General features: G+C 38.3%; 1 protein-coding gene across 1 annotated transcript in view; it reads left to right on the top strand.

The window, feature by feature from the left end:
• NPSR1 (neuropeptide S receptor 1) overlaps window positions 1–26315 on the top strand; it is a 184458-nt gene that overhangs the window by 16492 nt on the left and 141651 nt on the right. The window lies entirely within an intron of this gene.

Raw genomic sequence — 26315 nt, 5'->3', positions numbered from 1 at the left:
GGGATGAGCCTCCCTGGTGCCGAGTGATTACTACCAAGTACCAGCTGATGATGTAACTAGAAAATGACCTTGAATACAAGGGTCAACTTGGACCAGCAGAATATCTCAGTCTACATATAATACCAGGAATTAAAAATGCTTTTTGGCCTGAATCAAGGGGGAAATGGAAAGGACAAAATGAGTTTATATGGCTATGAGTCTCCAAAAAAGAGCCGGGAGGTTATCAGAGGGGTCACCCTTATGCATACCTCAGCAGAGTTCCAGGGACAGATAAAGTAGATACAACCCAGGTATTGGTTCTTCTGAGGGCTACAGAGACCCACAGGTTCTATGGTCATGGCAGATGGAGTTCAGTGCCATGTCAGTTGGCCCTTCTTTGGAGTTTGTGTTTCTGTGTGATGGAGCTGGACTCAGATGTGATCTTTTTTCACAAGCCTCTCCTGTTACGTTTACCAGAACTGTAGTTGGTGCTAGGGTTTAATACATACCCAGAGGATCTGAATCTCTGGACTGACCATATGATAGCCAGACCCTGAGCCTCAACAGACTTCAGCTCCTACACTCTGGTTTATTGGACTTACCCCACTCAGCCAATATGGAGTTGAAGAAGGTCAACCACCACACCATGGAGCCAAGAGTGCCTACAACTGAAAGCAGGAGGATTGCATACAGCATCCATGTGGAATCTAAGGCCCCTTTTGATATAGATGTGGAATGGACACAACCAATCCAAGGTCCACAGGATGGAGGAATAGAATATGGATTAGAGTGGACTTACTGATATTCTATTCATGAACTATTGTGATTAGTAATCAAAGAAAATGTGGCATTGATGGGGATAAAGTGGCCATGGTGGCTGCTGGGTGTGGGGAATGGGAGGAAGAGATGAGATGTGGAGGCGTTTTCGGGACTTGGAGTTGTCCTGGGTGGGGCTGGAGGGACAATTACCAGACATTGTATGTCCTCCCATGGCCCACTGGATGGAACTTGGGAGAGTGTGGGCTATGATGTGGACCATTGACCATGAGGTGCAGCGGTGCTCAGAGATGTATTCACCAAATGCAATGAATGTCTCATGATGATGGAGGAGATTGTTGCTATGGGGGGAGGAGTAGGGGGAGGGGGATGGGGGGTACATGGGAACCTCATATTTTCTGAATGTAATTTTAAAAAGTAAATAATTAATTTAAAAAGACTTTAAAATATTAAAACGTATAGTATGCAACAAAAGTTATTACAAAACAAAGAAACAGGAAATGATGCTCCATCCAAAGGAACAAAATAAAAGCCCATCAATGAAGAAAAACAAAATTTGGACATACCAGACAATGACTTTAAAAAATGATCCTTAATATGGTGATGATCCTTCTTGAAAAGATAAAGGAAAACACAGAGAAAGAGCTAAAGGATATCAGGAAAACTATTAATGAGCAATGTAGGAATCTCAAAAAAGAGATTGAAATTTTAAAAAGGAACCGAAAAAAAACACTGGAGCTAAAGAACACAATAACTGAAATGAAAAATTTCCTAGAAGGTTTCAACAGCAGATTGGACCTGGCAGAATAATTAGTGAATTCAAAGACAAAACCATTGAAATGCTTCAGGCTGATGAACAGAAAGGAAATATAATTTAAAATAGCAAACAGAGCCTAAGAAATCTATAGGATATCATACAGATATACTTATTATGGGAGTCCCAGAGGGAGAAGACAGAAAGAGGAAGAAGGAATATTCAAAGAAATAATGGCAGAAAACATCACAAATTAAAAGAAAGAAAAAGATATGAATATACACATTCAAGAGCCCCAACAAACCACAAATAGGATAAAATTGAAGACAGCTATTTTGTTTTACCTTTGGTGGATTCCAAAAAATTATGTTCTTAAGCTAACCCATTTCTGTGCCTGTAAAGTATAAAAGGGGCCTTTTGATTAGATTCAGTTAAGGGATCTTTAATTAGACCACTTTATTTAGATCACTTTAGGGCCTTTGATTGGGTTATATCAGTGAGACTTGATTCAGGTTCTGTCTCTGCCCTCTTGCTGGAGTCTTATATAAAATGAGAACTGAAAGCAGAAACACAGAGAAAAGGAGAGCTGCCATTTTGACCTGCCACATGAGAGTGAGGACTCCAGAGATCAGCTTCCATCTTGCCTGCCATGTGGCAGGAACCAAGGCTCCAACCAGCAGCCGACCTTTGGTGAGAAAGCATTTCTGATGATGTCTTGATTTGGACATTTTCACAGCCTCAGAATCATAAGCTTAGTAAATCTCCATTTTAAAAGCCAACACATTTTCGGTATTTTTTTATCAGCAGCCTTTGAAAAATAAAGCAACAGCCATGCCCAGAGTCATATGAATCAAACTGTCGAATGCCAAATACAAAGAGAGAGTTCTGACATCTGCCCTAAAAAAAGCACCATGTTATATACATAGGAGTCCCAATTAAATTAAGTAAAAATTTATCATCAGAAACCATGGATACAATAAGGCAACGGGACAAAATATTGAAAGAATTAAAAGAAAATATGGGCCAACCAAGAATTTTATATCTGACAAGACTAGCTTTCAAAAGAGAAGGAAAGATTAAGATACTCCCAAATAAACAAGAGCTGAGAAGGTCTGTCACCACTATATTGCCCCACAAGCAAAACTAGAGGCAGTTCTTCAGATTGAAAGGAAAGGACACTAGACTCTCTGTGGCAGTTTGATATTATATATGAATTCCAAAAAGAGATATTTGATTATATTTGTAAACTGTGATGCCATTCGATTGTATTAGATTCAGCTGAGATGTCTTTGATTAAATTATGTTAAGATTAAGGCTTTAATTCAACCACATCATTAGAGTGTGATCCAGGGTATCTCTTATGGTACCTTTAATTGGACTCTTTAGGGTTTTTTAAACGTAAGCTTCTACCCCAAATAAATAACCTTTATAAAAGCCAACAAAGTTCTGGTACTTTGCTTCAGTACCCCTTTGGCTAACCAATACACCATGGATCAAAGCAGTTAAGTAACCATATAAATAATTATATAAGCCAGTATTATTGTATGCATTTTTTGATACAAAACTCCACTTTTTACTTCTTACAGGCTCTAAAATGCAAATAATAATGATAAATCTATGGTTTCAGGTATACAATGCATAAAGACATAATTTGTAACAAGTATTACAAAAAGGTGGGGGGACAGAATGGTAAAGGAATAGTATATGTGTAAGCTATTGAAGTTAAGTTGGTATCAAATTAACTAAGATTGTTATAGATTTAAGAAATTAAATATAAGCCCCATGGTAGCTACGAAGAAAATATATGAAAAACATATACAAAAAGAAATGAGAAGGGCCTCAAAATGAAACAAAATATTACATAAATATAAAAATAGTCATTAATGGAAGAATTGAGGGACAGAAAAGGTATAGGATTTACAAAAACCCAATAGCAAAATGGCAGAAGAAAGTCTTGCATCATCAGTAGTTACTTTAAATGTAAATAGATTAAATCTTCAATCAAAAGGTGGAGATATTAGCAGAATGGATAAAAAGTAAAACCCAACTGTATGCTGTTTAAAAGAGAATCACCTGAAATTCAAAAACACAAGTAGGATGAAATTAGAAGGATGGAAAAATATACCATGCAAACAGTAATCAAATGATTGCTGGGGTAGTTATACTAATATCAGATAAAACAGACTTTAAGTCAAAACCTGTTTCAAGGGCAAGTAAGGCCACAGTGTACTTATAAAGGGGTCAATTGAGCAAGAAGATATAACAATTATAAATATATTTGTACCTAATGACAGAGGCTCAATATACATGAAGCAAATATTGACAGATTACAAAGGAGAAATAGATGGGTTTGCTTAAATAGGATGAGACTTTAATAGACCACTTCAATAATGGATAGAACATTAAGACAAGATCAGGAAAGAAATAGCAGACTTAAATGATCTTCTAAACAAGTTAGACTTAACAGATATATATATAAAACGATTCACCCAACAGCAGAGGAATACACATTCTTCTCTAGTCCACATGTGTTACTCTCCAGGATAGACCATATGCTATTTCACAGAACAAGTCTCAATGAAATAAAAAATATTAAAATCATACAATGTTACTGTTCTAAACACAATAGGATAAAGTTATAAGTCAATAACAGAAGGAAAATTTGAAAATTCAGAATTACATGGAAATTCAACAATGTATTCTTTTTTAATTAAATTTATTGAAGTATATCACTCATACATAAACATGCATAAACAATGTGTACAGTAATAGTTGTGAACTTATGAAACAAATGTACATAACATTGTACAGGACTCTCTTAACTCACCCTACCACCAATACCTTGCATTGTTTTGAAACATTTTTAATTAATGATGAAAAAGCATCCTCAAAATATTACTACTAACCTAAGTATCTTACAGTTTGTATCTTTTCCCACAATCATTATATTTATTATAATTATATTATAATTTTTATATTGTTATATATTATAGCTATTTTATATCATTTATATGTGAACATACATAAACAACAAGTGTGTAGTAAAAGTTGTGAACTTACAAAGCAAATATGCATAACATCATAGAGGTATCCCATACATCAACACTCCACCACCACTTTGCATTGTTGTAAGATATTTGTTACAAATTATGAAAGAATATCATCAAAATCTTACTGCCAATTATAATCCATATCTGACATTTGGTGTATTTTCCCTCCAACCCACCCCATTATTATTTTTTTAATATATTTTTATTACAGAAGTTGTGAACTTACAAAACAATAATGCAAATTGCAGAACTCCCATATAACATCCCTCTATCAACACAACACACCATGATGGAATATTTATTACAGATTAAGAGATAATATCATCAGAATATTACCACTAACCATCATCCTTAGCATACATTTAGCACACTTTTTCCATATTCCCACATTTCAACACAATACATCTTTGGCATAATGCATGAATATTACGGTATTGCTCTTAACAGCAGTCCACAGATCACACCAACTGTATTTTTCCCATGCTTCTCTGCATTCCCACCACCCTGCAATAGTGATGTACATCTGCTCTACCTCACAAAGGACATTCTTGCATCTGTATCATCAACCACAATTCTCATCCACCTCTGAATTTGCTGTATTATTCAGTCCCTAGATTATTCTCTAACTTTCTTTCAATTGACATTTATATCCCTTGATTATCCTTTCCAGTCACATACCCATTTATAAACCAGCTGTTATCATTATAATGTGTTACCATCGACTCTATACATTTCCACACTTTTACAGTAAAGCTAATTAAAACTTCTACATACATTAAACATCAGTAGTCCATCTCAGTCCTCCTCTTATCTCCTTAAGAATCCACCACCTACCACTAGGTCTTGAAAATGTTTTCCTACATTTTCTTCTAGAAGTTTTATGGTTCTTCCTTTTATATTTAGGTTTTTTATCCATTTTGAATTAATTTTTGTATAAGGTGTGATATAGGGGTCCTCTTTCTTTCTTTTGGCTATGAATATCCAGTTCTTCCAGCACCATCTGTTGAATGGACAATTCTGTCTGAGCTGGGTCAGTTTGACAAGTTTGTTAAAAATCACTTGACCATAGATGTGAGGCTGTTTCTGAACCATCAGTTTGGTTCCATTGGGCTATGTGTCTGTCTTTATGCCAGTACCATGCTGTTTTTTACCACTGTAGCTAGGTAATATGATTTAAAGTCCAGAAATGAGAGTCCTCAAACTTTTCTTTTCCTTTTTTAAATATTTCTGGCTATTTGGGGCCCCTTGCTCTTCAGAATAAATTTGATAATTGTGTTTTCTGTTTAGTTTTAAAATGCTGGTTGATTTTTTAATGTGGATTGCATTGAATCTGTATATCAATTTGGGGAGAATTTGCATTTTAATGATGTCATGGAATGTTCTCCCAATTATTTAAGTCCTTTCAAATTTCTTTTCACAACACATTGTAGTTTTCTGAATACAAGTGCTTTACATCCTTGGTTAAGTTTAATCCTAAATACTTTATTCCTTTAGTTGCTATTGTAAATTTTTTTCCTGACTTTCTCCACAGATTGCACATTACTAGTGTCTTCTAAAGTCTATGTCATCTGATATAAGTATAGCTACTCGAGCTTTTTTGTTGTTGTTGTTACTGCATGCATGGAATATCTTTTTCCCGCTTTTCACTTTCAATCTATTGGTATCCTTGGATCTTAGGTGAGTCTCTTGCAGACAGCACATAGATGGCTCATATTTTCTTTTCCATTCTACCAGTCTGTGTCTTTTGATTGGTGAGTTTGATCCATTAACATTCAATGTTATTACTGTAATGGCAGTTTTTATTTCACCCATTTTTATCTTTTGGTTTTATCTGTCATAATTTATTTTCACCACTCTTTTGAGACTTTTAGTTACTTTTACTGACATAATCTTCACTTCTAGACTCTCTTCCAAGCCTCTTTCACCTGTCTTTTCTTTTCAGACTATAGAACATCCTTTAGTATTTCCTATAAGGCCAATCTCTTTTGTATAAACTCTCTCAGTTTCTGTTTATTATCAATATTCTAAATTCATCCTCATCTTGGATAGACAATCTTGCCAGATATAAGATTCTTGGCTGGAAGTTTTTCTCTTGTAGTATCTGATATATATCTGAGATATATTTATATATAAAATACTACTGCTGTCTTGCTTCCATTGTTTCTGATGAGAAATAGACACAATTTTATTTATATGTTATGCATTGCTTTTCTCTTGCTGCTCTCAAAATTCTCTTTGTCTTTGGCATTTGACATTCTGGTTAGTATGTACCTTGGCATTGGTCTATTTGGAATTTTTTGGATGGGAGTATATTGTGCATTTTGGACATGGATATCTATGTCCTTCAGTAGGGTTGGGAAATTTTCTACCATTATTTCTTTAAATACGCTTTCTGCCCCTTTTCCCTTCTCTTCTCCTTCTGGGACACCCATGACATATATGTTTGCTCATCTCTTGCTGTTGTTTAGTTCCCTGTAACCTTGTTCAACTTTTCCATTCTTTTCTTCATCTGTTCTTTTGTATGTCTGCTTTTGGAGGCCAAGGTTTCAATCTTTTCTTCTGCCTCTGCAAGTCTGTTGTTAAATGATTCCAGCTGTATTTTTGTCTCACTTATTGTGCCCTTTTTTCCCATAAGATCTGCTATTTTTCTATGTATGCTTTCAAATTCTTCTTTGTGTTCATTCAATATCTTCTTAATATCCTTAATCTCTTTAACAGTCTCATTGAATTCATTAAGGAGACTTGTTTGAACATCTATGACTAGTTGTTTCAATTCCTTTACATCATCTGGAGGCTTATCTTGTTCCTTTAACTGGACCATATTTTCCTATTTCTTGGTATGGATTGTAATTTTTTGTTGATGTCTTGGCGTCTGGCTTACTAGATATATTTATTCTGGGTGCAGTTTCTCTCTTTCATTTAGGGCTTTCTTGCCCTTTTTCCCTTGCTGGTTGTGTAGTAGGAGCTGAGGATGTAACTGATGCTGTAAGCTGTGGAGACCAAGCTGCCTGCATTGCCCCAGGGACCTATGAAGCTTCTGCCACCTTTCTCCTTTGTCATGCAGGTCTAGACTGTAGTTGCCCTGAGAGACTGACGAAGCTTCATACCTCTTCCTCCCCTGCCTGGGAAATGGGTGGAGCTGCAGGTGTGGGCAGGAATCTATGTCATGTGGATCCAAAATGACCCCAGTTGCCCAGTAGACTTCTGACTATTCAGTCTGTGCCAGTCAAATATACCTGTAGTTACCCAGAGAGGCTGATGCAGGTCCTGCCAGCTTCCTCCCTGCCAGAGGTGGGGTGGAGCCTGGCTCAGCCAGAGCTGGTGTCCTACCCTGGTGAAAAGAAGCTGGTCCCTACCTTCATTGTGATTTTCAATCAGCCCTGCTTCCCTTCATGCCAGTGGTGGAGTCAAAATGGCAGCTAACATTCTGTTTCTTACAGAATACAGAATGTTCGCACAAGTTCAAACTTTAGCTCTTCCTAGGGTTATACTTTAGCCAGTCAAATTTACTAATAAGCAGCTGAAATCTGTGGTCAACTGTTTCCTCCTCCCCTGTTTTTCGTAAATGGAACTTCCAACTCTAGCCACAGAATAGCTCCTGAGGCAGTTTGTCCCACCAGAGTAGGATGATCACTGGCCTCCACAGTGTGGCCTATATTTTCCCTGAGAGGTTTATACAGGTCACCCCAGCTTCTTCCCTGCTGGAGGTGGGGCTGGAGCTTAGGCTAGAGCTGCAATAATCTAGATGGAAAGAAGCCAGTCCCTGCCAGCACTGTAACGTTGAATCTGCCCCACTTCTCCTCATGCCAGTGACAGAGTTAAAATGGCAGGTACCAGCCTCTTTCTGACTTGGACATTTTCAAAGTTTAAAACTCTTCTGAGGATTATACTTTAGTCCATCAAATTTACTAATCTGTAGCTGAAGCGGGTGCCCAACTATCTCTTCTTCCACCATTTTTTTGGGGAAGTGGAGCTTCCAATTCCAGCCACAGAATAGCCTCCAAGGTGGCTTGCATTGCCAGTGGAGGATGGGCACCAGCCTCTGTGGTGTGGAGTGCTCTACTTACAAATCTTCTCTGCAAATGAGCAGTCTCCTCCTTCCATTCTTTCAGGGATTTTGCAGGATGCTCTCTGGTCTCCTGAAGCCCCCAAACAGGTGCTTTAGATAGTTCTGGGTGTTTACTAATTGCCCAGTAAGACAAGCTTATTCTAACTGTTCCTTACTCTGCCACCATCTTGCTGGTTGTCAACAGTGTACTTTTAAATGTGCAATGAGTCAAAGAAGAAATCATGAGAGAATTTAAGAAATATATTGAGGCATATGAAAATGAAAACACAACTTACCAAAGTATGGGATTCAAAAAAGGCAGGGCTGATAGGCAAATTTATAGCTCTAAATGAGTACATTTTTCAAATGTACTCATACTAAAGATCCCACAGAAATAAAAAAGATTATAAGAATATGGTGGTTCAGAACTGTATGTATCTCAGAAAATCATGTTCTTATAGCTAATCCCTGCTAGTGGGTATAAACCTATTGTAAGTAGGAGCTTTGATTAAGTTACTTCAGTTAAGGTTTGTCCCAGGGTAGTTCTTAATCCTCTTAATGGAGTCCTTTATAAACTAGATGAAAATCAGAAAACCACAGAAGCAAGAAGCTGAAAGTAATGAAACTTGAAGAGAAGGGAGAGATCAGCAGACACTCCCATATGCCTTGCCATGTTACAGAGAAATTCAAGATCACTGGCATCCAATATTCAGGAAGAAAGCATCGTCTTGATGATACCTAGATTTGGACATTTTCATGGCCTCAAAACTGTAAGCTTGTAAACTAATAAATTCTCATAGTTAAAGCCAACACATTTTATGGTATCTGTTTTTGGCAGCTTAGCAAAGTAAAACAGGCTGTGGTACCAGAAGAGTGGGGTGTTGCTATTGCAAATAACAAAAATATATATATTTTAAAAAGATTTTGTAATTGGGTAATGAGTAGAAATGGGAAGAATTATGAAGTGCTCAATAAAAAAAGGCCTAGAATGCTTTGAAGGAACTGTTGTAGAAATATGGACACTAAAGGTACTTCTAATGAGGACTTAGACAGAAATAGTTAATATGCCATTGCAAACTGGAAGAAAGGTGATCCTTGTTTTAAAGTGGCAGAGAACTTGACAAATTTGAGTCCTGGTGTCAGATGAAAGAATTTGAAAGTGATAAGCTTGTTAAGCTGGGGAGATTTCCAAACTAAATGTGAACAGTGCAGTCATGTCTCTCCTTGAAGCATATAAAAAAATGTGAAAGGAAAAGGATAAGCTGAGGACACGAAGAAACCAGAAATTGGTGGTTTGGAAAATTCTGAGCTTCTGGAGAGTGAGTTCCCAGAGAATAGTTCTCCATGTGAGAATTTTACTGACCATGGAACCAATCAGCCATTTCAATGCAAGTCAGGATTAGAAATGCAGTTATCTAGAAAGGATCTGTGGAAAATCCTACTGTCTGACAATTTAGACCTCTGTGTACTACAAGTGAAACTGACGAGGTTTTTTTGAGTTCTGTATGAAAGGAACTACTGCCATTGGACGAAAAGGGATGGAAAAGGGACAGACTGAAGGAAAAAATCACTCCAATGGCATGACCATGGAAGCTGAGGTCTGGACTAAAGACACCTTCTCAGGTCAAGAGAGCAGACCCCAATGTATATGAAACATTTTAGTATGCCCAGGAGCTTGGAGACTGTGAGCTTTCTGTCCCATTGTTCAAAAGGAGTGTTACCACCCCCACTTTCTCAGCTGCCTGGGGCATTGCAGTGAGGCTAGCCACCACCCCAGTGCTTGAGGAGGGTAGAACCTAGGATATAACAACCACCCCAATGCTTAAAGTTGTTGGAGCCTTAACCCCAGCGTTTTTGGAGAGCATGGCCACTGTGCAAGTCCTTGGAAAGGATGGGAATGCTGATTTATCAAGCCTAGAAATTAAAGCATCTTTCCATAGATGATTTTCAATCATTGAGATCTGATGGAATATGCCCTGAAAGATTTTGGAGTTGTTTGGGACCTGTGGCCCCTGTTTTCCTTCCAGTTTCTCTATAAGGGAAAGGGAATGTTTATCCTATGAATGACCATCTTTTGTATATTGGAAACAGATAGTGTATTCTCTGAATTTCATAGGTCCTCATCCTGAGGGGATCTGTGGCCCAGGAAAGACCACACCTATAACCTATTTTCATAAGACTTCGTATTTAGCCTTGTTACTGAAATGACTTAAGGCTTTTGGGATACTGTGATAGAATGAATGTATTTTATGTTAAGAAAGAACATGTCTTTTGGGGGTCCAGAGGGTAGAGTATAGTGGTTTGGAAGTCTATGTACCCCCAGAAAACCATGTGCTTAAAGCTAATTGATTCCTGTGGGTAGAAACCTATTGTAAAAATAATATTTTGATTAGATTACTTCAGGTAAGGCATCGCCCAGGGTGGGTCTTAATTCTCTTAGTAGAGACCTTTATAAGCAGAATGAATATGCGGGGGGGGGGGGGGGGGTGGTGAGAGAGAGAGAAAGTATCGTCTTAATGATACCTAGATTTGGACATTTTCATGACCTCAAAACTGTAAGCTTCTAAGCTAATAAATTCCTATAGTTAAAGCCAACACATTTTATGGTATCTGCTTTTGGCACCTTAGCCAACTAAAACAAAGAGGAGACTATGACAACTCTATGCCAACAATTAGATAACCTAAATAAAAAAAGAGAGAGAAATTCCTAGGAACACACAAACCACTTACACTGACTCAAGAAGAAATAGAAGTTCTCAGCAGACCAATAACAAGTAGAGAGATTGAACCAGTAAATGAAAACCTTCAACAAAGAAAAGCCAGGAGCAGATGGCGTCATAGTTAATTTTACCAAAGTTTCCAAGAATAATTAGTACCTATCCTGCTCAAACTCTTCCAAAAAAATTGAAGAGGAGGAAAACTCCTAACTTATTCTATTAGACCAATAAAGCTTAATACCAAAGCCAAATAAAGCGACCACAAGAAAATTACAGACCAATATCTCTTATGAATATAGATGCAGATATCTTCAACAAAATACTAGCAAACTGAATTCAAAATCACATTAAAAGAATTATACACTATGATTATGGAGGATTTATCCCAGTTATGCAAGGGTGTTTTCACACAAGAAAATCAATCAGTGTAATACACCACACTAATAGAAGGGAAGAAAACACATGCCTGATCATCTCAATTGATGCAGAAAAGGCATTCAACGTAATGTGACACTGCTTCTTGATAAGAACACTTAGAAAACTAGAAATAGAGGAAAATTTCCTTAATATAATAAAGGGATATATAGAAAACCCCACAGCTACCATCATACTCAATTGTGAAAGATGGAAAACTTTCCCTCTATGATCAGGAACAAGAAAATGATGCCCACCATCACCACTGTTATTCAACAGAGAACCTGGAAGTTATATACAGAGTTATTATGCAACAGAAAATGTAAAAGGCATCTATGTTGGAAAGGAAGAAGTCATACTTTCCCTATTTACAGATGATCCTACATATAGAAAATATTAAAAACCCTACACAGGGAAGTGGACTTGGCTGAAAACATAAGAGGGTCCCATATAACCCACTCCCAACACCCCCACTATATTATTTTTATAAATTACATTATTAAATTACATTACACAAAAAAATTACATTAAAAAATATAAGAGGTTTCTGTATAACCCCCGCCCCCCAAGGATGGGTCTTAATCCTGTTACTGGAGGCCTCATAAGGAAGAACATAGAGAGAGAAGCCATGGGGAGGAGCCAGAAGCTGAAATTCAACAGGACACAAAAGAGAAAGGAGAAGATGCTCCCATGTGAACTGCCATGTGATGGAAAAGTCAAGGAACAGGAAAGATTGCCAGCCAGAAGATACTAACCCAAGAATGAAGCAAGCCTCCTAGCCTCCAAACCTGTGAGCCTATAAACCTATTGTTAAGCGAAACCATTGTGTGGTATTGTTTTAGCAGCTGGGAAACTAATACAAGAATTATTCCAATTCCTTGAATAAACTCATAGCAACAGGAGGTGGTTTCCCCTTTATTTTTTTCTGCCAGCATCAGAATCCCCATGACTTGATCCCTTGTGGTCCTGGAGCAGTGTTTCTCCCAGGTCGCCACTCCAGCTCTGAGCCAGATAAGACATCTTCCCAAAGCATTTGGAATTCCTTTCATAATCAAATACCAAATCAAAGTGTTTGCTCAAGGAACATTATCCACATCTCAAAATTAAATAAAAAACGGAAGAGAATATTATTAGTGCTCAAATGCAAGCTTCCCTTCTTTCATCCAGCATTGTAATCAATAACGCTTTGAAACACATAGCAATCCACACAAATACAAATGCTTCTTACACTGAAAAATAAAGTTGATTCCCTTTCCAATGCAGTTAGTTTCATTTAAGGATTTGGGGCCTAAGTTGGGATCCAAATGCAAAGTGTATTCAAGAATACAGAAAATAGTAACCCAAAATAAAACGTGGAATAATTTATTGAATGCTTACTCTGCCAAGCACTTAGTCTTTTCCTGCCGATTATTTTATTTATTCCTTGTGACAGTTTAAATTTTGTGAATTCCAGAAAAAAATTATGTTCTTTAACTAATCTATTACTATGGGTGTGGTACTCTTTACTTGCATTAGATTCACTTTAGATCACTTGAATAAATTGCTTTTGATTGGACTATGTCAGTGAGGTGTGAGCCAGCTTGAATTTGCCTTCTTGCTGGGTCTGACAAAAGTGGAGACACAGAGACACACACAGGAAAAGGGGGCTCTGCTATTTTTGACTCTGCAATGTGAAAGGAGGACTCAAGGATTGCTGGAAGCCAAAGCTTAAGCCCAAAGTCCCCAAGAGTAGCTCAAGCCTGAAGAGATGAGCCATAGGACTGATAGCCCACAACTGGGCTCTGGGAAGAAAGCCTAGCAGCCAAGACTGAGGGAGGAGGTCCGGTAAGAGACAAGCCTTATGCCTGGTTGTCCACAGCTCAGCTCCAGGAGGCAGTAGATGCTAGACAGGACGGCAGAGACCTTGGTAGAGACTGCCTGACATCTTGCTTCACTAAATGGCATCATACCAGGATCACCAGCAGCTGACTTTGGTGAGAAAGCATCTCTGATTTCACAGCCTCAGAACTGTAACATTTTACCCTAAATAAAACCCCCCTTATAAAAGCCAACCCATTTCGGGCACTTTGCATCAGCAGCCTTTGGTAAAACAAGACAATCCTTCATTTATCAGGTTAACGCTCTGGTAAAAATAAGGGTATGCTCTGATAAAATACAACTGATATTCTAGAGAATTAAAACTATCATGTTTATTTTATTTTCCTGCCACCTGTTCATCACAGGTTAACAAGGGGCTTTTGCTCATTGTAGCCTCTCAATGGCTGATAGATGATCATCTCAAGACAGGCTTGCATAATACCAGAGTCAGAATGAAAAAAACATAGCAAATCCTGTCCTGGCTCTTCTAGTTTCTGCACGGAATTGACACATATTCCGTCCACTCACAATTTATTGGCCAAAGTAAGGTCATAGCCAAGGCTGATATTAATGGAGGAGAGAAATATAATCTTCCCCATGGGAGAGGCAGTGAATATTGGTGTTATGAGTTGATTTGCCCCCACCCCAAAAGATAGGTGGAGGTCCTAACTCCCATTACCTTAGAACATGATCTTATTTGGATCTTATTTGATCCCATTGGAGTAGCGTAGGTCCTTAATCCTACATGACTGATGACCTTTAAGAAGAGAAGAGACATAGAGACAGGCACACAGAGAGAAGACAGACACATGAAGAGGGAGGCAAATATTGGAGGTATGCTATCACAAAGTGCCAAGGGTGGCCAGAAACTGCCAGAAGCTAGGGAAAGGCGAGGAAGGATCCCCTCCTAGACATTTCAGGGGAAGCATGGTCCTGCCAATAACTTGATTTTGGACTTCTAATTTCCAGAACCGTGGCAAAATAAATTTCTGTTATTTTTTTAAGCCACCTACCTTGCAGTACTTTTTAAGGGCAGCCCTAATACAATTGATGAAGAGTAGCTGTCTAGCACTTCCTAAAACATTGAGGTAGGCATTATTATCCTTGATTTAAAGAAAGAAAAGAGAGGTTCAGAAAAGATAAGTTCACACAGTGATTAATGGTTCTAAAAGTTGAACCTAGATCTGGTTCCAAAGTGCATGCTCATTCCACCATATCAGATCTTCCCAATACTTCACAGATGTCTCATTCTGTGAGCTGTGATAAAATAAAATTTTTCATGCAATTTAGATCTCACAGCTTTATTGAGTGATTCATGACCAAAAAGGGGGAGGAGGGGACACTGTTGAGTAAAATTAAGTTTGTTGGAATAATAACTCAATTTGGCTAAACAAAAATTTTTTATCTTTGTCATCATAAAGATATAGTAGATATGATGCTGCTATCTTATTTGCTTAATAAACCTGCATAATTTTAGGAAGAACATTCTTAAGTAGAATAAAATTTTATGCTTGTGTTGTACTTAATATTGCTAACTCAGAGGACATACTGTTCTCATTTAACTAACAATATTAAACTAGTTCCATTTGTCAAAGTTTTATCTGAATTATGTGAAGTTAATTTTTTTAAATATTTGGGTTTTAAGGATACTTTTATTTCACTGGAAATATTAGAAGTTTGGTTTTCTTAATTTCTAGGACTTTAGGAGTATTAATTTATATATAAGCAATTATTTCTCTCTAGCCAATTTGAATAATGCCCTTTTAAGGAGTCTATAAATTAATTTTGGTAATATTATCCAGATGTAGGAAAATATCACACATCAAACATACAGACACACAGGCACAAATAGAGAGCTTATAGTTTCAATTCAAAAATTTTCAGCCATGAATCAGACATAAAGACAGAAACACAGAAAACATAGAAATATAAAACTCAGTAGTTATATAAGCTGTTTCAGATTCTTATACTTCCTTTGTAGACTCTGAGTACCAATTAAAATAGGCAGGGAATTGGACTTGGCCCAATGGATAGGGCATCCGCCTACCACATGGGAGGTCCGCGGTTCAAACCCCTCCTTGGCCCATGTGGAGCTGGCCCATGAGCAGTGCTGATGTGCACAAGGAGTGCCATTCCATGCAGGGATGTCCCCGCCTAGGGGAGCCCCACACGCAAAGAGTGCGCCCCATAAGGAGAGCTGCCCAGCACGAAAGAAAGTGCAGCCTGCCCAAGAATGGCACTGGACACCTGAAGAGCTGACACAACTAGATGATGCAACAAAAAAAAAACACAGATTCCTGCTGCCACTGATAAGGATAGAAGCAGTCACAGAAGAACATGCAGCAAATGGACACAGAGAGCAGACAACTGGGTGGGGGGGAGCAGGGAAGGGGGAGAGAAATAAATAAAAAATAAATCTTTAAAAAAATAAAATAGACATCCCATTTGGCCTGTTTAATTAAGGAATCCTTTTTCACAAGTGTACCTCTGAGATGAGTAAGTCAATCTAATTGGAACATTCTTCATACTGGCTACTACCACCCTAGGTTGTCTTTGGTGAAATTTTGCTAGTTTGTTAAATAGGCACAGTTTCTGGCCCCATAATTTAAACATATACTATACCAGGTACCAGAGTGTAGGAAATCAGTTTTTAGAATTCTAAGATCCATTTTTATCCTTTCACTTCTTATCCTGTGCACAGGACAAAGAAACCAGGAGTAACAAAGATGAAACTGGATTGCACCAAAAAACTGGGGATTCAGGCTCAAAATTTTAGCCTTCTCATCAATAACATTTATCCATTAACCTTTGGACTAAAAGCTAGTGAGATTGGAAAGTTTGAACACAAAGAGAGTGGAGCTTGAATCTGAGAGGGACTTACCCCCAGCTTTGGCTATGGTGAGGTGGATAGAGAGCACAAAGGGTTCCATGGGTGCCTGTGCCTGTCTTATTGTCTCTAGAGCCACTAGTGGTGCCTTCAGACCCCATCCTATGGCAGTTTGGTACTCTTTATGAACTCCAAAAATAGATATTGGATTGTGTTTGTGTTAGACGCCTGCAATAATTAACAAGCTGTAGCTCAGTTTCCCCTGATATGCACTGGGAAAAGGCTAAACCCATCGCCCATAAGCCTGTGTGTCCAAGGGCACGGCACTTCCCCACAGGTTAAACAAAGAAACCACATAGAGACGGGAGTAAAGGGAAATGGAAACCTTCCCTACCTATCTATCAGAGGGAGATAAAATTCCTACAGAACAAAGAAACATCTGCTCCTCAGCATTCCAAGAAACCATAACTCCCTAACCCACAATCTTCTAGTCATTGTCAGGGAAAATTTTCACCTCTAGGACTTCCCATTGGCCCCTGCACTTCACTCAGACCCTCAACCTCCTCCCACCAACTATCATTCCTCCGCCTAGGAAAGTTCTGTATAAATTCAAATCCCCCCCTTCCAGGAGGGGGCTGAAGTCTCTCTTCAGACCCCCACCAGCATGGTATCCTAGTATATTATATGTTCAAAAATTATGGGGCCAGAAACTGTGCCTATTTAACAAAATAGCAAAATTTCACCAAAGACAACCTAGGGTGGTAGTGGCTAGTATGAAGAATGTTCCACTTAGACTGACTTACTCATCTCAGAGGCACACTTGTGAAAAAGGATTCCTTAATTAAACAGGCCAAATGGGATGCCTATTTTAATTGGTACTCAGAGTCTACAAAGGAGGTATAGCTTATAGCTTATATAACTAGTGAGTTTTGTATTTCTATGTGTTCTGTGTTTCTGTCTTTATGTCTGATTCATGGCTGAAAATTTCTGAATTGAAACTATAAGCTCTCTATTTGTGCCTGTCTGTATGTTTGATGCATGATATTTTCCTACATCTGGATAATATTACCAAAATATCTGTTCTTTGGTACCCCTCCATTGGGAGAGCTTCTCAATAAATCATTTTCTGCCTGTGGTCAATCAGTCTCCATGTCCCAGTAAGCACCATTTTTCTCCAACAGTTTGTAAACTGTCTGTTCCTCTGGGTGTATTAGATTGTATTAGATTCAGAGGTTTCACTTTTACTTTATTAAATCAAGATTAGGGCTTTTACTTGAGCATATCATTAGGGCACCTCTGTTTGAGTCCCTGCCCCACCTCCCTTTTGTGGGCTATATAAAGGGATGCTCAATCAGAGACAGGAAAGTAAATATACAGAGAAGGAAAACACAGAAGCAGTTATACAGGAAGAGAGAGTGCTTCATAGACACAGCCCAGGAAGAGAGATGAACCTGATAGTCTCCAGATGACCTTGTGGAGAGACCAGAGCAACCGAGCCAAGAAAGGAATGAGCCCCAGGGAGAGTAACAAACTTATGCCAGCCTACAGCTGAGAAGGGAAGACGCTGGGACCATGGAGGACCAAGAGGAAGGAGGAAGGCTGAACCCTCTCAAACATTGCCTGCCTCTTGCTTCTACACACAGCAACAGACTTTGGATGAGGAAGTACCTCTTATGGTACCTTGATGTGGACTCTTTAGAGCCTTGTAACTGTAAGCTTCTACCCCAAATAAATGCCCTTTATAAAAGTCAACCAGTTTCTGGTACTTTGCATCAACACCCCTTTGGCTAGCTAATACACATTCTTATAGCCAAAACTGATAAAAGAAAAACTTTTCATGAAATTTAGGATCTCACAGGTTTCTTGAGCAATTCATGAATCAGGAAGCATCTCATTCAGAAAATAGAAGGGAACTCCAAGGGAGTGGAAAGGAGGAGCTCATATAGGACAAATGCAGACGCAAGTGAGGAAATGTCCTGTTGGCTGACATTGCGTCCCCACTTTGCTTGGGGAGGGGGATTCTTAACAAGTGGGGAGCAGCTATTTTTTTATTATTAGAATATTCTTATCCATTCCAATAGGCTATGGCTTCTGAACCAAAACTAGTTTTATCACCCAGAGTCCTTTATCAACACCCCTGTAGGGTATCTTCCATCTTCTTAGAAAACCCCTGCAGGTCAGTTATTTTTATCTTCTGGAAAAGCCCGTCTCAGAAAGAGGTCCCCACCCAGCAACACCCAAGGCTGGCAGCCATTTTATTTTGCTTAACAGTTGCTCAGCAGATAAAAGGAGTCTGCAGCCAATAAAATTGGGAAATGCTAATTATTGTATACCTTAACTGTTTTTAGCATCTTAGCCTACTTAAGTCTCTGACAAGTCATGAAACCTGTTTACCAATATTTCCAAATATATTTGGTCACAGAACTTTCCAGTATTCCATTTATTAACACCCTGTGGAGACAAGAGCCCTGGGAATACACTTGAGGAAATGCTCTGCCATAGCAGTCTTATCCCCAGGGACCTTGCAGAATAATTTAACAGAACTGCCTCTTTGGGTCTATGATAGTCAAAAAGGTAAAGTGACCTTTCCAAAGTCATGCAGCTGAAAAATGGCAGAGTCAGAAAAGAACTGTAGTCTCTAAATGTCCAAATCAGGGACATGGTGAATTCCTCTATGTTCTTGACTATGTTGTGTGAAAGAATTTAAGAACACACCAGTAAGTTAGGCCAGTAAAAAGAATTTATTGAAAAATAGGGAAAAGAACAGAACTTGCAGAGAAATTGGAGAGAAGGACAGAAATATGCACCAAGATTTAATGCGGCTCCTCTAGGCAGAGATAGCAGGTTTTGGCTTGTGTGGTCACCTTTTAAGTATTAATTATTCCTCCCCTTGTCATTGCAAAGGGGAGGGGGCCCAGCTGTTATTGGTTACTCCACCAATGGTGGGGGCCAGTGATGAGGCCTTAGGTTTAGGGTTATCCAGGACCAATTGGGAGGTCTGTTTGGAATTATCCAGGGCCCTGGAAAAAGTCCAACTGGGACCTCAAGGTCAAGGTCTCAGTGGGGTCTTGTGGGCATATTGTCTGCCAGCCATATTGTGACTTGTCTTCTCATTTCCCTGTGCTACCCTGCCTCAGCTCCCCCTTCAGAGAATTCACAACTTTATTCTTAAGGCGGTGCTAAGGAACAATGGTCATTCTTCTGTAGTTACTTCCTGCTGTTTGGAGCAGTAGTCCCTGCCTGACAGGGCATAAACTTCTCTGGCTATTCCTAGGTTGAGGGAAGATGGGTTCGGTATACTGGTTGAAACTGGATGAAATCCTCGCATGATTAATAAGGCATTGGTTGTTTAAGAAATAAACTTAGAATTTTGAAGATAATGGCCCCACGAAAAGAAAAAAGAAGATGGTGGGCAAGTGGGCCCAAAAAGGGGGGTCAGCCATGACATACTGGACCATGAGCATGGGAAAGGCCAGGTGCCTTCAGAGGCTGCATCCTCCCTAAGTTGATGGGAAAGAGCATTCTTTTATGCTATTGGTTTTATGCTATTGGTTAACTCTAGGGAGAGATTGTGGTAGACCTGCTGGGTTTGGGTATAAACTGCCAACCCCAGTTCCCACAGCAGTGGTTATGCTTAGGAGAGGTATGGAAAGAAGCACTGCACTAGACATAAACTCACAAAGACAGTATAGGCAACAACAAGACAAGCATATGGCAAACAAGTAAGGACAGTACTTAAGAGAGCCATTCCTTTAGCTTACAGGCATGTTCATTAGCTACTTAAAAAATGAATTAAGTTTATCAGAACTTTAACATGTTCAATATCCTTCCTCATATGATCTAGAATAGAAGAGATCATAGCATTTTCATCAGGTATATAGATAGGTACAGTACTTAATACTATTAATGCATAAGTTTCTCTTTGAGCTGCTAATAATAGATCTAAGCTCCAGGTTTGCAATACCATACATGTTATCTCTCCATGAGAGCAGGCCGTACTGCCAATTGTGTTTTAAGTTCTATTTACAGTACTCTGATAATCATTGCTCCGCTTGATGTGCCTTTCACACAACCAACATACTGCAGCACTGTTGATCCTAGAGAGAGACTAGGAAGGAAGGTAGGCTCTAGTGTTTCACCGGCCTGGTGCATAGTACCTTTCAGCACTATGAAACAGAGCCAGTCTGAAGGCAGTATCCATTGTTCATTTGGCCATAATATCAAGTCATTGCTGCTGCTGCAGGAGTTCAAAACTGCAGTGTACTCTCCATACACTTCAGGAGCATGTTCAGAGATGTAGTACTTTTATTGTTTTAGGGATCAGTGGCCAACCTAGCTAATAACTCAAATGGAGAGACACATGCAAGGTATTTGTGCCTGGCTTGAATGCACAAGAGTTTGACAATACTAAAGTCTATCTCTTTTAATCGTTATACACTTTCTAAACATCCCATGCAGTTTATAACATATCAAATTAACTTTTTAGTAGTTTGCTTTTTATTTCTATGCCTTTACCATGATAGTGTTAATTAATGGGTATTTTACTTGAGCAGTACAGAAAAAAACTATTTTCTCAATTAATTTATGGAAACTGAAGATTCCCAATGGAATCAAGATTATCTTTCCTTACCACCACTTTAACATGCAGATTGAGGTAACCTCTGACAGGTTTCCCTGTTATGAAGTTATTGTTTCCTATTAATATCAACTTAGGATTCTAATTAATAATGCCTTCCTAGAATTGGCCATTTAATTGCTTCAGTTTAGAAGATGCTTTTGTGAGCTTCTTAAAATTAACTTGAAGTTACTATACCTTTAAATACACTAATCAAATTGCAATTAGCAACCAATGAAATTTGCTTTATCCATTTAAGATTGGACAGATCTACATTTCATTCTTTAACTTAATTTCCTTAGACATGAATTTATAACTTTCATCATCTCAAAGATTTAATACATATAATGTTGATTTATTTTATTAGTATCCTATAAGCCCAGGGAAACTGCATCCAAGCTAAACAAAACTTAAACTGATTAAAAGCACACTGCTGGTTTCTAAAACAATTATAATTGTTTAATTTGTTTTAAAAGATCTCTCCATAGCTTTTAAGGACTTTTCCTTTACTTATTGAAATCTGACAATTGAATCATTAACCACTTCTAAAAATATATATTTTTTATTTTTAAAGCATTCATAGATCACACAAAATGTTACATTGAAAATATATAGGAGGTTCCCATATGCCCCAATGCCCATATCCCCCACTTTTCCCACATCAACAACTTCTTTCATTAGTGTGGTACATTCATTCCATTTGATGAATACATTTTGGAGCACTGCTACACAGCATGGATTATAGTTTACATTGTAGTTTACACTCTCTCCTAGTCCATTCAGTGAGTTAAGGCAGGATATATAATGTCCTACATTGTCCCTGCAATATCATTCTGGACAACTCCAAGTCCTGAAAATGCCCCCATATCACACCTCATTTTCCCTCTCCCTGCCTTCAGCAACTCCAGTGGTCACTATCTCCACATGATATAATTTCTTCCATTGCTAGAGTCACAATAATTCTACAGTAGAATATTAGTAAGTCCACTCTAGTCCACATTTTATTCCTCCATCCTGAGGACCCTGGGATGGTGATGCCCACTCCACCTCTCAATTGAGAGGGGGCTTTCATCCCACGTGGCTGATGGATGGTACTCTTGTGCCCGCAGCTATAGTCTCCCTTGGTTCTTTGGTGTGGTGGTCCATCCTCACCTTCCTGTCAGCTGACCTGGGCTTATAAATGCATTACCTTCCCCCCAGGATGGGACATGACTCCCAGCGATGACCCTCCCTGGTGCCGAGGGATTACTACCAAGCACTGGCTGGTGATGCAACTGGAAAAAGACCTTGAATAAAAGGGGGAAATGGTAAAGACAAAATTAGTTTATATGGCTAAGAGACTTCAAAATGAGTTGGGAGGTCATCAGAGGGGTTGCATTTATATACTTCTCAGCAGGATTTCATAGATAGCCAAAGTAGATACAACCCCAGGTAGTGCTGCTTCTGAGGGCTACAGAGAGACCCAGGTTCTATGGTCATAGCAGATGGCTCCAGAGTTTGGTGCCTTGCCAGTGGGCCCTACTTTGGAAGTTTTGCTCCTGAGTTTGTTGGAGTTGGACTCAGATGTGACTTCTCTACACATGCCTCTTCTGTCCCTTTTATTGAACCTGTGGTTGGTGCTGGAGTTGGTATATGTCCAGGAGACTGGAATCTCTGGGCTGTCCATGTCCAGTTGGGCTCTAAACCTCAGCAGTGTTGCAGCATCTACTCTCCAGTTTGTTGGACTTAGCCATCTTTATTTTAAAGTTGCTAAAATGTTTAAATTGGGGAATTACTGGGCAAACTGATTCTTAATTCCCAGTCTAGAAGATAGAGTTTTAATCTGCCATACCTAGCCCCTCTCTCAGAGCTCTTGCAAAGATAAGATCCTGGGTGCTGGGTAGGTCAAAGAGCTCAGGAAAATCTTTCCTTTCCTAGTAGTTTCTATATTCAAATTTCTACATGACCTTTCCACCCTGCATAGACTAATTTGGGGTCCAGGATATCCATTCACATATATAACCACATATTTAACTTTTAGCAATTTGAATAGACCTCTTTTAAGAATTTTCATTTGTTATAGGCAGACACAAAGAGTTTGACCAAAAAAAAACATAACTCACGAATGTTACTTAAAACTTTCATTCTTTTACAAAATAAGTTTAATTGTAAAATAACATTTAAAAGATTTGTTTGAAGGCTATTTCTAATTACTCTAATTTGCATTGTGACCATAAAATTTTGCACAAGAATTTTATTCCCTTTAATTATTGGCTTATAACCAAATTGTCCCCAATGCTTTAAAATACAACTTTCCTTTACTGCAGAACTTTGCTTGTTTCCCATTGTGACAGACGTTGGATGAAAAACACTAATTCCAATATATTCTCACTGAGGTCATTGAAGCCTCAGGGAATCTGATTTCTCTCTTGAATTGCTGCTTTTAGGAACCTCAGCACTCAAGGTGGGAGACATCCCCCCCCCTCCCCAGTCCTCAGCCACTGGATTGGAAGAAGGCACAGACAGGCTATAATTAAAAGTTTAGACTCACCAATCCTTGCTGGATGTCAGGGAGGGTTACCTGCCTCTAGAACTCCTGGCTGCCACTCGCCAAATGAAGCTGGGCAAGTGCTGGATTCCTCTAGGTTCTTGGCTATGTCACACTGTAATTGGATTTTGTCTAGGTTCTTGACTATGCTGCAGAAATGAATTTCAAGAACACATCAGGTTAGTTAGGCCAGTAATTTATTAAGGTAGGGAGGGAAGAGAAAGGGGAGAAAATAACAGATCATGGGTCCCTGGCAGAGAGGAAGGGACTAAAAAGTGATAAAGCGGACTGACTTGCAGACTACAGTTTCCCATTATAGATTATAAATGTCCAGGTTTTACTTGCATGTTCATCAGGGAACGGTGAGAGCAGGGTGCAGAAGGTGTCCAAAGGCAAGAAAGAGAGAGTTCAGCCTTTGTGCCTGATTTTGAAACCATTAATTTTTCTACCCCTTTGCTTATGGCAGGGGAGGAGTCCCAGCTGTTTGCTGTTTTGATTGATTACCCCACCCATGAACTCCCCAGGAGGGCCCAATAATAAGGCCCCTGGAGAATATCCAGGGCTTCTCCTGACTTCTGCTGGAAATCCTGTTCTGATTTGAATTTCTCTCGAGAGTCTTCCAGCAGCCATCTTGGTGTTATTGATGTCCATATGGACTTCTTGCCAGGTTCCAGATCCATCTATTGATTCCCTATCTTACTAGCTGGCTTCAACATAAGAGAATTTAAGAATATGCCAGTTTGGTTAGGCCAGTAAAAAGAATTTATTGAGAAATGGGGGGAAAGAACAGAACTTGCTGAGAAATGAGATAGGACAGAAATACACACACAGTTGATGCGGGCTCCTATAGGCAGAAAGAGCAGACTTTGGCTTGTGTGGTCACCTTTAAACTATTAATTATTCCTTCTCTTGCTAATGCAAAGTGGAAGGTTCCCAGCTGTTATTGGTTATCCTACCAATTGTGGGATATCTGGGACCAATGGGGAGGTCTGTTTGGAATTATTCAGCGTTCCAGGAAAGAGTCCCAAGTGGGGCCTCAAGGTCAAGGTCAAGGTCTCAGTGGGGTCTCATGGCCACGTTGTCTATCAGCCATGTTGTAGCTCATCTTCTCCTTGTTTCCCTGTATTAACCCACCTCAAGAGCTTCGGGTAGGCTTGCTGAGAAGATCATGAAAGTATGAAGGTGACTTATAAAGTAAAAAGCACTATTCAAATTTAAGATAGCAGCAATTCCTAATGTGAAGCATGACTGAAATATACCAAAGATTTTAATAACTGTAAAGTTATATGCAACTCCAGGATGGGCATATTAAAGTTGGTGACAAAATCAATTCTCCCTTAATTAACTTGTAATGCTTAAAACAATTTTAGTCAAAATTTTAATTTGATTGTTTTAATTTGACAAAATAATTAAAAAGCTCATTAAGAGAAAAAGTATCTAAGAAAAGCTAAGAGATTTGAACACAAATGCTAATGGGAAAGAAGGATTTTTTTTTCCTACTGGTTATTAAAAAATATAAAGCTGCATTAAGCAAAACATTAGAGAGCACAAAAATTAACAGACAGATCAATAAGAATAAACAGCTTAGCCTGAAAATAAAATCTAGTGCCTGTATGAACTTAATACTGCAAAGAAACTACCAAAAGTAATGAAGAATGAGATATTTTAGCAATAAAGTAGTGAGTGGGTAGTGAAGATTCTTACCTCACATAATGTTATAAGGTAAATTTCATTTGGATTTTGGAAATAAGTTTTTAGAAAATAGTCAGAAAAAAATTAATTAGACTGATTTTGGGATGGGCAAGGATACTCTAAGCCTAAAAACAAAACTAAAAGGGAAATGAAAAACCAAGCAAATTATTTACAATTAGTAGAAATATAATTAGTATTAAAATTAGTGATATTAAATATAATAATAACATAATATAACATGTCCTTAATGTATCAAGGGCTCTTGGAAGGAAAAACATCATTTCTAATAGAAAAATGGACAAAGGATAGAATATAAACAGAATTATAAACTAAAATGCAGTTAAAAGAATTTATGAAAAAGTGTTGTTTGCTAGTGGTCTGAACAGAGCAAACTTAACAAGGAAGCATAATATTAGACTTGTCAAATTGAAAAAAATTATTGAAAAATAATACATAAAGTTTGGAACAGTTCTACAAAACTTTGTGAATCAGTAAATCGGGGAAACAACCCAAATTTTTGGAGAGCAATTTAGAGCAACCCTAAACACTATACATACTCTTTAACTTCGTAATCCTTGGATTTTATCCGAAGTTTAGCAAAGAAATTTTCAATGAAATAAACATAAGCTTGAATGTTAGGTTGTTTGCTTCATCAAGCATCTAATAATAGGATAGTAAAATTTTGATATATCCATAGGAGGGAATATCAAGGAATATTATGCACCTATTAATAATCATTGCTCTTTGTGCAATGCTAAAAGTATAAAGAAGCACAGTAAACTGTACATATAATCTATTCCAATTTGTATAATCTATATAGATATATACCCAAAAAATAGAGGAAGAAATATGCCAAGTTGGAAAAATGAGACATTCTCTCTGAAAGTTGGGTTTATGGGTGATTTTTATTTTGTTCTTGTAAATTTTCTATATTAAATTTTCTACAGTGAGCACATAGTACTTTTATTATCAGAAATAATAAAAAGAAACACGTAAAATATGCTACACAGTCTCTCAAATCTATTTTGTAAGTTATATTTCCATGGGTGCAAATGGAA

Source organism: Dasypus novemcinctus, chromosome 5, assembly GCF_030445035.2.
Source record: "Dasypus novemcinctus isolate mDasNov1 chromosome 5, mDasNov1.1.hap2, whole genome shotgun sequence".
NCBI lineage: Eukaryota > Metazoa > Chordata > Mammalia > Cingulata > Dasypodidae > Dasypus > Dasypus novemcinctus.
Note: the sequence above shows the minus strand (reverse complement) of the source record. Positions and strands in the feature narration are given on the sequence as shown.